The sequence below is a fragment of the Triturus cristatus genome, chromosome 4_1, assembly GCF_964204655.1.
Source record: "Triturus cristatus chromosome 4_1, aTriCri1.1, whole genome shotgun sequence".
NCBI classification, from domain to species: domain Eukaryota; kingdom Metazoa; phylum Chordata; class Amphibia; order Caudata; family Salamandridae; genus Triturus; species Triturus cristatus.
Genome location: NC_140585.1, coordinates 1,232,442,735 through 1,232,454,179, shown reverse-complemented (window position 1 = coordinate 1,232,454,179; position 11,445 = coordinate 1,232,442,735). Strand labels below are relative to the sequence as shown.

General features: G+C 45.8%; 1 long non-coding RNA gene across 1 annotated transcript in view; it reads left to right on the top strand.

The window, feature by feature from the left end:
• The first annotated feature begins 249 nt into the window (after positions 1-249).
• The window catches only part of LOC146856478 (uncharacterized), a 95,444-nt gene continuing 84,248 nt past the window's right edge, over positions 250-11,445 (top strand). The window contains exon 1 of the long non-coding RNA XR_014980953.1: positions 250-309. This is a non-coding gene — a long non-coding RNA (uncharacterized LOC146856478). The remainder of the gene's footprint in view (positions 310-11,445) is intronic.

Here is an 11,445-nt window from a genome sequence, read left to right as displayed (position 1 = left end):
TGCTCACAAACTACCATATGTTTGTTGTCTGAACATTTTTTTTCCTAGGAGATTTCGCTATGTTTTTTGTGTGCAGAAATCACGAGGTTGCAATATTTACCATGTGCGGTAATTACCAGACAACTTGGAGTTCGAGTTTCAGTGTAAATGTCCCCACGCAGCTGAATCCGTTCACGTTGGCACTGATTACGGTACAGCTGCGGCGTCCGTGGTAATGCGCAATCTGAGCTTCTCGAAGGATCTCGACGGTCCGCGAAGAGACACGTGTTTTCTGGACACTGGGTTGTCGCCAAACGTAACTTTTTAGAGGTGAGTTAAAAGGTTCTGTAGCTACTGCTTTCCTTTCAGTGCGTATTGAAAAATGATCATTTGAGTGCTGTTTCGACAAGCTGTGAAATGGTTTATAAAACCCTTTGACAGGCCCCAGTCTGTGTTTCAAATATTCTCGCCCTTGCAGCTGCAGAACGCTCTCCCTTTCAACACCTCTACAAAATTGTGCTTAAACAACACACGTGGCAGTCAAGTGTATTTGGCTCTGTCGTAATGCTTTGAAAATTACTTTAACGAAACAGGTTGCCGTTTAAGGTAAACATCTGTGTAATTAGTGGCCCTTCTTTACTTCGCAAGCATGCGCCGGAAGTGGGGAGGTATGCTCGCCGAACTGTCACACCGTCACCAATGTTCTCACAACAGAGTGCTTTTATCACCACTAGCCCCTATGGATGGCGCTTCAGGACTGTTTAAACTTTCAAGCCGCTTTAATCGGATCAGATTCCGGGTAGCATTCAAAGGGGTCATATGTCAGCAACAGGGCTTAATTTGTTTTAAAAAAAAAAGTGCCAGGGCTCTGTCAGAAGACCCCTGTAGCTTGCACCACCCATTGCCCCTGATATGCTGCCAATGACAGTAAAAACACAACTACTAACCATCACACTCCTACAGGTGTGAAAATTCGGACTGTTCAAGGCCCCTAACGCTATAATAATGGCAAGGGCAGCAGGTAAAAGTCATTTTTAATGTACATTGAATTAATAAGTGACTTTTGTTGTGGCCATCTGTAAATCAGCCAGACAGCGCCACCTTGTGGCAGACTGTCACAAGCGCGGGTGTTTACAATTATGTGCTGGTGCTAAGCACCGGAAACCACCGGCTCAAAATAAGCACTGGCTTGCAATTGCTCACATTAAAAGAAAGACGGGGAAGGCAGATGATGCTCAGTGAAAGTAGATTCATTCGAAGAATTGACATTCAAGTCCTTTGGTGCATATCCACCAGCCAGGTACTTTCCAGAGCCTTATACTTTTTCTAGAGCCAGGTTTTTATTCTAGAATGTTCCACGCACCGGGCAGAAACATTGCATACAATGCTTGAGGCTTTATAAACGAAAAGCCTGACAGTGGAACCCTCAGAAAACACAGCACCTAAACTGCTGTCCCTCTAAAATTCTTACACCCCTATATTTCTTGTGGTTTGTGTGCACACTGGAACGCACCCACCATCACAGTGCGAAACCTCATGGGATCATAACAATTTAAAACATAAGCACAGGTGCACCACACATCAATTATAAAAACTGAGAGAACAAATGTATAATCTGTATACTACGCAAATATTATTCCAATTTTTTTCTTTTATTCCAATTTTCTATTGCTTTTAAAACGTGGTCATAAACATCAGCTTTCACAGTGATACAGCGCACCGGGCAGAAACATTGCATACAATGCTTGAGGCTTTCACCAATTCATAATCTCTCGGATGAATGATAGCCTCCAAAACTAAGACAGTCCTTATCCAGCCCTTGTAAAGTGTATTGCAAATCAATCCAATGCTCTGAATATAAGGACTCTATATTATATTTATATGAAATTGTAATTTGAGTGTAGCTACGCAAGTCACGTTGTGAACACTACAGGGCGAGCACAGACAGCTGAGAATCAAATGCCCATCAACAGAGGCTGGGACATCAGGGTCAGTCAGGGTCAGTGCGTAGCACAGGCCCCCTGCATCCCCCGCCATGCGGGGAGGCCCCCAAGCTGTAGGGGGCCCCCTCAGCACAGTACTCAGGCCTGAGAGCTCTGGATTAAATCCAGGGAGGGGGCCTCTCTGTGTACATTGCAGGGGGGCCCCCTCAACTTTCGTTACGCCACTAGGTCAGTCATACTCTGGCGGGCTGCCCCAGGCCTGCCAGGTCAGCGGAGGAAATTACCCCACTCCCCCACCTCTGGTGAGCCACAGGTGTGGCGGAACCACTAAAGTATACTCCAATATAAGGGAGACCCAGGGATCACTTGGGACCTGGGGTGTTGAAGAAGGAAAAAGACGATGTGGTCCCTATGAGAAGAATGATGAGGTGCTAATGATAATGGTGCTCTTGGAAAAACTTACCTTTTACCTTGTCCTGCCAGAAACTGCCTCAGGCTCCAGCGGTAACCAGGGGAGCTGGGACTCACTGCTGCCACGCCGCCAGTGCTGATTACCGGCGGGCCAATACTACATGTCCCAGCATCCTGAGCAGCGCGCAGGCTGCTGATGGGGGTCCCAAGCACCAGGAGGCGCATAAGAAGCGGCGAGAGCTCCCGCGGCGCAAGATGCATGCGGGCACGCCCGGGCGAAGCCTGGGCCAAGGGCGGGCACGTCTACGCCCGTCAAAGACCGGAGGAGACTGGACTGGGCCATCCCTCTTGCATCATAGTTCTGCTGAATCCATTGAGGTGAGCTCACATAATCTTGCCCTATTCCTCACCCTATCTGTTTAACGTATTTATGGGTAAGCGTGGGGCTCAGTCGGCTCCAAGGCCTGCCAAGACAAGTAGTGACAGCATGTTGGAAAGAGCTGTCAGTATTGTGACTAATGAGATTGAACTGACCGAGAGGTGCTTTTCTCTCGGCCTGGGGGTACCTCCTCTTCTTCTACCTCCCACCGTGGCGGGCGCCAACTTGAATGCCGGTGCACCAGAAGGTTCTATTACCAACTGTGCGGTTTCCCATGACGGTATCATATCCCACGCTCCCACCCCAGATGTTATCTCGTTGGATGTCCCAACGAGCTCTGAGGCAACCACCGGAGCGAAACGCATAAGGAAACCTGCCAAAGTCACCAGTGCCAAGAGGAACCAATCCATTCGTCCTTGCTCATATTGTTCAGCCCTGAGCTCATGGATACGTGCTTCTCCTAATCCCATGACCGTTGTCGCCCACGTGCATACCCCAGCTATCGATTCTTGCCGTTCCATCGGAACTCAGACTGAGACTGGTCCGTTTCCTCTTGAGAGTTATGGCTACAGTGAAGCCATCATCAGTTACATTGTGGACACCGTCTCTGAGCGTGTTAAAAGCGCACTTGATAGTCATCTCGCCACTCTGAGGGACCATTCACCCACACCTCAGCTTGAGTTTCCCAATACGATTTCCTCCGCCCAAGCTAGCCTCATTGTGTCGACTACATCTGGAAGGACATATACATCTGTACCACCTAGTAATGTGTCAATTTATACCCCTAATACTTTGACTGGTGTGCCTAATTCGAATTCAGTGTCTAATTTATGCGATATGTGTAACAAAATTAAGATTTGTTTTGTACCTGAGGGTCATGGCGCAGAAAATAATATCCCTGATAATGGAAGCGCAAACCGCCCTCCTGCTAAGAACGTGTCTTGTCTTCCGACCACTGCTAGCATTCCTACTGTGGCTCGAACTAATACTCATGCTGCAGGCAGCATATCACAGGAGGGTGCCACTGCCACTGACATAACATGCTTGTCAGACCCTATGGGTAGCAGGGAGGTGTTAAATCTACCACCGGCGGCTTGCCCTTATGTTGTGGTCTTGGCAGGTGTGCCCCCTCTAAGGCCTAATCAAACCGAATCATGGGAGCAACTATGCCAAAAGAGCTCAGATTGGCTATCTAAACATAAAGAATTTAGGGCGTCAGTTATTGACAACATTATTATGGTACGGAGAGTAGGATGGGTGGGGCAGTCCTTAAATGCATCAAGGGAGACTGCACAGTTATTAACTTTCACAAACCGTCAGTGGTTAAATCAATACTATTGTCACAGGAGGCCCAGTCTAACTTAACTACCAGTATTTGGGCTTTACCATTGGGGTATTTTTACAAACCTTCCCAGGGGGCTTAATTCCCTGACGTGTCTCTCACTGCCCGCCCCCTTTCTATATACAACAGATTTCTGCCCTTATCGGGTCTGGATAGCCAGGATTGACTTCCTCCCCCCTTTTTAACACCAGTGTTAGCAGAGTTAGCCCCTCCTTTAACTGTATTTCCATCTTGCGAACCTGAGATCCCAACCGCACTTAATGTAGAACCCACTCTCAAAATACTGAGTTGGAATGGTGCAGGCCTTGCGTCTAAAATGAACCTACCTGACTGGCTGGAGTTAGTTTATCAACAGGACATCGTAATGTTTCAGGAGACTTGGGCTACCCAGGAGTTATTTTTGGATGGGTTTGAATGTTTTAATATCGTAGCTCCTATCCCAGACTCAGGACGGCCGGCAGGAGGCCTTTCAATTTGGATTAACATTACGGCAGGGGGTCGTGCTAGGGTCCTCGCCACTAATAATGATACATTTCAGGCCATAATTTATAAACGGGGGATCTTGTTTTATTTGATCAATTTTAATAATAAGGATTTTAAAAATGTCCCTAATATGAATTTTATCGATTTGTTTAATTTTATTTCTAACTTACGGACAACCAAATGTGTTGTTAAACCTGTGGGAATTTGTTTAGGGGGTGATTTTAATGTGAAGTTACCAAGGGGTATTCATTCTGCCATCCATCCCACGAACACAGCACCATTATGTAATGGGGGGCCCAATTATTAGATCTCTTAAGTACTAACAACTTCTCAGATGTGATGGAGCTTGCCGCAGTTCTGACAAGAGCCAGTCACATAGAACCTACTCATAGAGGTAGGGGCTCATCCTCTACTATCGATTATATTTTTATCACTACCCCGTTAGAGAATTGTGTGTTAAAACCTGAGGTAGTCTCTACACTATATGGGGATCACAACCCTATCAACCTAACTCTGACTCTCGCACCCAGACCGACCTACGATTAAGAGTGTGACACAAGGGATTTGTCCCCCTCTACTGACAACCTCAGATTGGTCTGGCGTGGTATAGACAACAAAGCCATATTTGGTAGGATGGTAAGAACATACTCTGACTTAATTGACACCTGTTTGTCTTTTAAGGAACATAATTTTGAGGCATTTGACGCTTTCACGCAGCTTTGTGCGGGCGGCAATATTTTGTTGTCTAGGCCTGTTAAGAAAACGTATCCGGACCCAGGTTGGTTTAATGCTGACTGCTCTGCAGCTAATAGAGCTCTCCAAAGGGCGCTCGCCAATAAACCTAGAGACAGCTCCCTTATCAAATCACTGAGATTACGCTACAAACTAGCCATAGTAACTAGAAAGGAGGAAATTACAAGAGAGCACTGGGAAAACCTTGCCCGGGCCACCTCGCTAAAAAATGTTAAGGATTTTTGGTCAGCCGTCAAAGACATGAGGTCCTTGGGACATTCTATGTCCACAACCAGCTGCAATATTTCGAGCGAGTCCTGGGAAGCACTCTTTACGAAGATCTACTCTGCCCCAGCCTCACTTATAGCTACTAATGAGTATGCAATAACCACTAGGGTTCTGATTGACTTATCGGAAGTAGAGGAGGCTGTCGATCAGAGCCTGGGATGTAAAGCCCCCAGCCCTGATGGTTTGCCCATCGATCTTATTAAAAGTCATCCGGTCTTTTGGGCGCCCCTACTGCTGAATGTTTTTAATAATCTAACAAATTCCATCACACCCAAAACTTGGTCCTCCAGCATTATCGTTCCAATTTTTAAAAAGGGGAACCGTTCCAACCCAAGTTGTTATAGGCTGATCTCCCTGATTGATAATACTCTGAAAATTCTAGGGAGGGTCCTGTACAATAAAATCAGGCCATGGGCCGAGGAAGCTCAGATCCTACACCCTTGTCAGTTGGGGTTCAGAAGTAATATTGGCACTGTTGAACAATGCCTTAACCTCAATCTGATCCTTGGCAAATACAATGTTGCTAAGAAAACTCCTATATATCTAGCATTTATGCATCTCACCTCGGCCTTTGACTTTGTTAACAGGTCACGGCTTTGGACTACTCTCTTAAAGTATGGCTTGGACGAGTCCCTTGTACATCTTTTAGCTCACTTGCATAAAGACCTACACGCCCAGGTGCGTATTAGCAGGGATGGTGAGGTTTCTAAAGTCATTGAAGTTGGTAGAGAGGTCAGGCAGGGTTGTGTCCTGGCCCCTCTCTTATTTATTCTGTATATCAATGATTTGAATAAGTCCCTGTCAACATTAACCCACGATGTTCCCTGCATCAATGGTATTAAACTTCCTGCCCTGTTATACGCCGACGATGCAGTGTTGATGGGCTGCACCCCAAAAGCTCTTCGCATTTTGGTGCGGGGCTTTGTAGACGTTATGGCCGCCTTGGATTTATGTACCAATTTAAAAAAATCTTTTTTAATGGCGTGTGGGTCGAAGAAGTATTTTAACACATCAATCGTTTTAGACTCAAATAGTTTAAAAAGCACTCGCACTTACCCATTTCTTGGGCTGGTATTTGCTTCAAATGGACTGTGGGCTGACCATGTGGCTCACTGTAGGAGAAAGTTTGCAAACTCTACTAATATGATACTCGGTCTGCCAAAGCCGAGGAATACAGAGGTTGTATCTGCCACTGTCAAAATCTTCAAACTCCAATGTATCCCAATTGCCACTTAGGGTGCAGAAGTCTGGGGCCATATTAATTGCGGCAGCATCCAGGATAAAGAGAATAGATTTTGTCGTAAAATTCTGGGTGCACCCATTTCTTCTTCTAAATATGCCAGTCACTGCGAACTTAATCTGCCATATATTGAAGACTACATTAAGGCTCGCCCAGCATTATTTTGGCTGAGAGTTTGGAGAAACCTTGCGGCCCAACTTACTAGGGAGATAATATCAGATTGTTTAAAATGTGATAAGGGGATGGAAATACCTTGGTGGGCAGCTGTACATAAAAGTCTAATCAGTGTGAATCATGAATATTTATTCTCAAACCCTCCAGACCTTGGCACCATCAGTAAGAAATCCCTCCAGATGGCCCTTTTTTGTATCTTAAAGGAATGCTAGATTTGACAAAGAAAGTAAGAAAGCGTCTGTTGTCAGATACATGCGTACTGAGAACATCTCTCGTGCACCTTCCAGCTATCTATTAAAACCCTTTGGTCGTTGGGAAAGGGGCCTGCTTTTCCGGCGGAGGACTGATACTATGAAATTCATGCTCTCATTCCCTGCGGGGTATATTTCCAACCTCAATCATTTGCCATGTCCATGCAATAGCCATCACAAACAATCTATGCTGCACTTTTTATTTTTCTGTAGTTATTATTCAATACTCACCAAAAGGTTTTTGATTCCATATTTTAAGGCTTTACCTGAGATTGACTACAAGGCAGCATATGGGAAGGTCATTGCTTTGAAAGACGATGAGCTAACCTTCCGGGTTGGTTCTTTCTTGAAAGCGGCGGTGCGCTCTCGTAACTCTGTGCCCCTGCTGAATCATATTATTTTATCCTGTTTTTCATAAACCTTAAGTTATATGTAATTTTTTACTATATAAATACTCTAATGAATTTCGCTTTCTTTTTATCACTTTGTGCATTGTATTACTGGAGGACCAGTTTTAATCGGATATTTTAATTGCCCCTTTGCCGCTGGAATTTTAATTGCATATGTTGTTGTTTGTTTGTACTTTTATGGATATGTATCTGTATCCGAATAAAGATGATATTGATTGATTGATTGATTGATAATGATCATCATAGTAATGATAATAATAATAACAACAATAATAATATTACCAACAACAATACAATAAGAGTACCAGCAACAACAATAATAATAATAAAAATAATAATAAAAACAAAGGTTCAACAGCAATTAACTACTCAACAACTGGTATAAATCACAGAAATGTATCAGAAACAGTGCCAGGGTGGTAAGAAAGTGCTCGGTGCTCAAACAAATGTGACACACACTTGAGAGTATGGCAATATGAGTCTATCGCACACGGTTTCAAAAGGACATGGATGTATATTTGAAATGAGGTGAAAAACACAGGTCTGTCATAAAAGTCGGAGGTGTTTCGATCCTCTGCAGGGCACTGGAACATCATCAGGACTCTGATAATTGGGTGCCTGAGAAGGCGATCAGAGTGACCTTAGTTCATATGTCGTAATAAATAAGCAGGTCCATAATTGGTTGTTGTGTAACGATTGCGCCCATCAGAAAGCGATAGGAAAATTAGGAGGCTAAAAGGCCAGAATAGTGATGTCACAGATTACCGGCCTAGGGAACAATTAAAGTCCAGTTGGGATAAGGACAAGCGAAAGCAGTCTCAAGGCAGGCCTGTAGCCAGGAGTATATTTTTAGAAGGGCATGACCCTCAACTATGACTAAACATTAAAGCTGGCACATTCTTTCCCAAATACTTGTAGGAAAAAAGGTTCAGTATGCAAGGATTTAAAGCCCACTGTGCTTTTTGGTGCTTCTTAGGTTTTGCCTAGACAGCACATGCGCAGTGTCTGCGAGACATGTTGTTTACATACAGTGGGCTTACAGCCCACTCATAGCTTACCATTTGTTAGCTTTATCATCGCTCTAATTTCCTTCATCCCCGTTTATCACGGCATGTAGGTGTCATTTCTTCTTCTTGTGTCTGGCCCTCTCTGGAGCATGGACCAAGTACTTGCGCCCACCCACTGGTCCCGTTTTTGGAGAGACATTTTTCTTTGTGTTCAAGCACCCCATATGAGTGTTTGGGTTTGCAGTCTGTCTCACATACTCCCGTCCATGTAGTTTCTATTCCCTCCCACCTATCTCCCTTCCATGTTGCTTCTTTTCCCTCACACCCCCTACCCTGACTCTACACCACTGCATTTAACATACTCTGCTCTTCTCTACGCTACTCTACTATATGCCATTTGACTCTATGCCACTGTACTCTGTGCGACTCAACGCCATCTCACTTTATGCCACCCTGCTCTACTCTGTACCTCTCTACACCAATGCACTCTATGCCACTGCACTATAAGCCACTCTACTCTGCACCACTGCACTCTACGCTGCTCACCTCTGCACCAACTGCACTCTACCCCACTGCACTCTACAGCACTCTAATCTACTCAATACCTTTCAACTCTATGCCACTGCACTCTATGCCACTGTACTCTACTCTACACCACTGCACTCTACTCAACTGCACTCTACCCCATTGCAATCTATGCCACTCCACTCTATTCTGCACTAATCTATGCCACTGCACTTTGCTCTGTATCACTGTACTCTGCACCACTGCACTCTACTCTGCACCACTCTATGCCACTGCACTCTACTCTGCACCACCCTACTCTATGCCACTGCACTCTACTCTTTATCACTCTACTCTGTTCCACTGCACTTTATGCCACTGCCCCCTATGCCACTGCACTCTACACCACTGCACTCTACTCTGTACCACTGTATTCTATGCCACTGAACTCTACGCCACTCTACTCTGCACCACTATACTCTACACTACTGCAATCTACTTCCCTCTACTATATGCCACTGCACTCTACTCTACTCAACGCCACTGCACTGCTGTTGTACTCTGCTCTGCACAACTGCAAGCTATGCCACGCTACTCTACTTTGCTTCACTCTACTCTATGCCACTGCACTCTACGCCATTGCACTATACACTACTCTACTTTATGCCTCTTCAATCTACGCCACTGTAGTCTACACCACTGTACTCTGCACCACTCTACTCTATGTTACTGCACTCTATGCAACTCAATTCTACTCTGTACCACTCTAGTCTATGACACTGCACTCTACACCCCTCTACTCTACACCACAGCACTTTACGCCATTGCACTCTACTCCACCCCACTGCAGTCTACACCACTCTACTCTACTTTGCACCACTCTACTCTCTGCCACTGTATTCTACCCTATTGCACTGTAAGTACACTATTCTAAGCCACTGTTATCTGCGTCACTCTACTCTATGGGTCCCGGAGTAGCGTGCTATTATCCGAAAAAGTGCTTCGACGCCTCATCAGGGGTAGTAAGCGCTATATAAATGCAATTACAATACAATACAATACAATACTCTGCAGCACTATACACCACTGCATTGTACACCACTCTACACTTCTCTGCACTGCACTACTCTACGCAACTGCAATCTATGCCACTGCACTCTACTCTACGTTGGTCCACTCTACTCTATGCCACGCCACTTTACTCTATGCCACACCACGCCACTCAGTGCCACTCTACCCAACTCCACACCACACAATGCCACTCTATTCTATGCCATTTCCAGCCACTCTACTCCACTCCACTCTTTGCCACTCTACTCCACTCTATTCCACTCCACGGCACTCTACGCCATGTCACTTCACTCCACACCACACCATGCCCCTCAACTCTACGCCACTCTAGTCTACCCAACTCCACTCTACACCATTCTGCTGTACTCTATTCTATGCTAGTCCACTTCACTGTACTCTACGCCACTCATCTCTGTGCCACTCCACTATATGCCACGGCACTGCGTGACACTTTATGCTATTCCACTCTACTCTACGCCACTGCACTCTCTGCCACTTCACTATACTCTACCCCACTCAAATCCACTGTATTCCACTTTACACCACTCTTCTCTATGCCACTCTACACCACTCTATGCCATGGTACTCCACTCCACTCCACTCTACTCTACACCACTCCATGCTGCTGTACAACATGGTGAAAAGACATTGGCAAAGCCAATCACTCTTGCAAAGATGAAACCTATTGGCTTTTCCAATGCTTGCTTGCTATTGGTGTGGTTGGTTGTATACTAACGGCCTGATTACGATGGCAGTTGGACTGCCACCGTTAGTGGCGGTACCACCGTCATCCAGCCCATTGATCCAACCGCCGCATTAGGATGCAGGCTGTCAGATATCGGTCAGAGGGGGGAAAGACCACTGCGGCCGACAGGATCAAGGATCCTGTCAGTGCGGTGGTCGGACTCCTTTTCCCTACTCATGCACTGCCATAGGGATTAGGATGTCCCTTTCCGCCTGCCCTTTCATGGCGGTTAACCCACCATAAAAAGGCAGGTGGATAGTGCCTTTGGGGGCCCTTAGCAGGGCCCCATTCCGCCCTGGCTTTCCGCTATGGGCCCCGGGTGGCACCTATGGTGCACCACTAAACACCCCTGCACCATGTGGCAGGCATGGTGCCTGCCACATTCTTCAGGGATGTTTAAAATGTGTATATTTTGTACTGCGGCATGTGCTGCAGAGCACAGCACACGGCGCAATGCAATTGTGACCGCCTTGAAGGCAGTCGCAT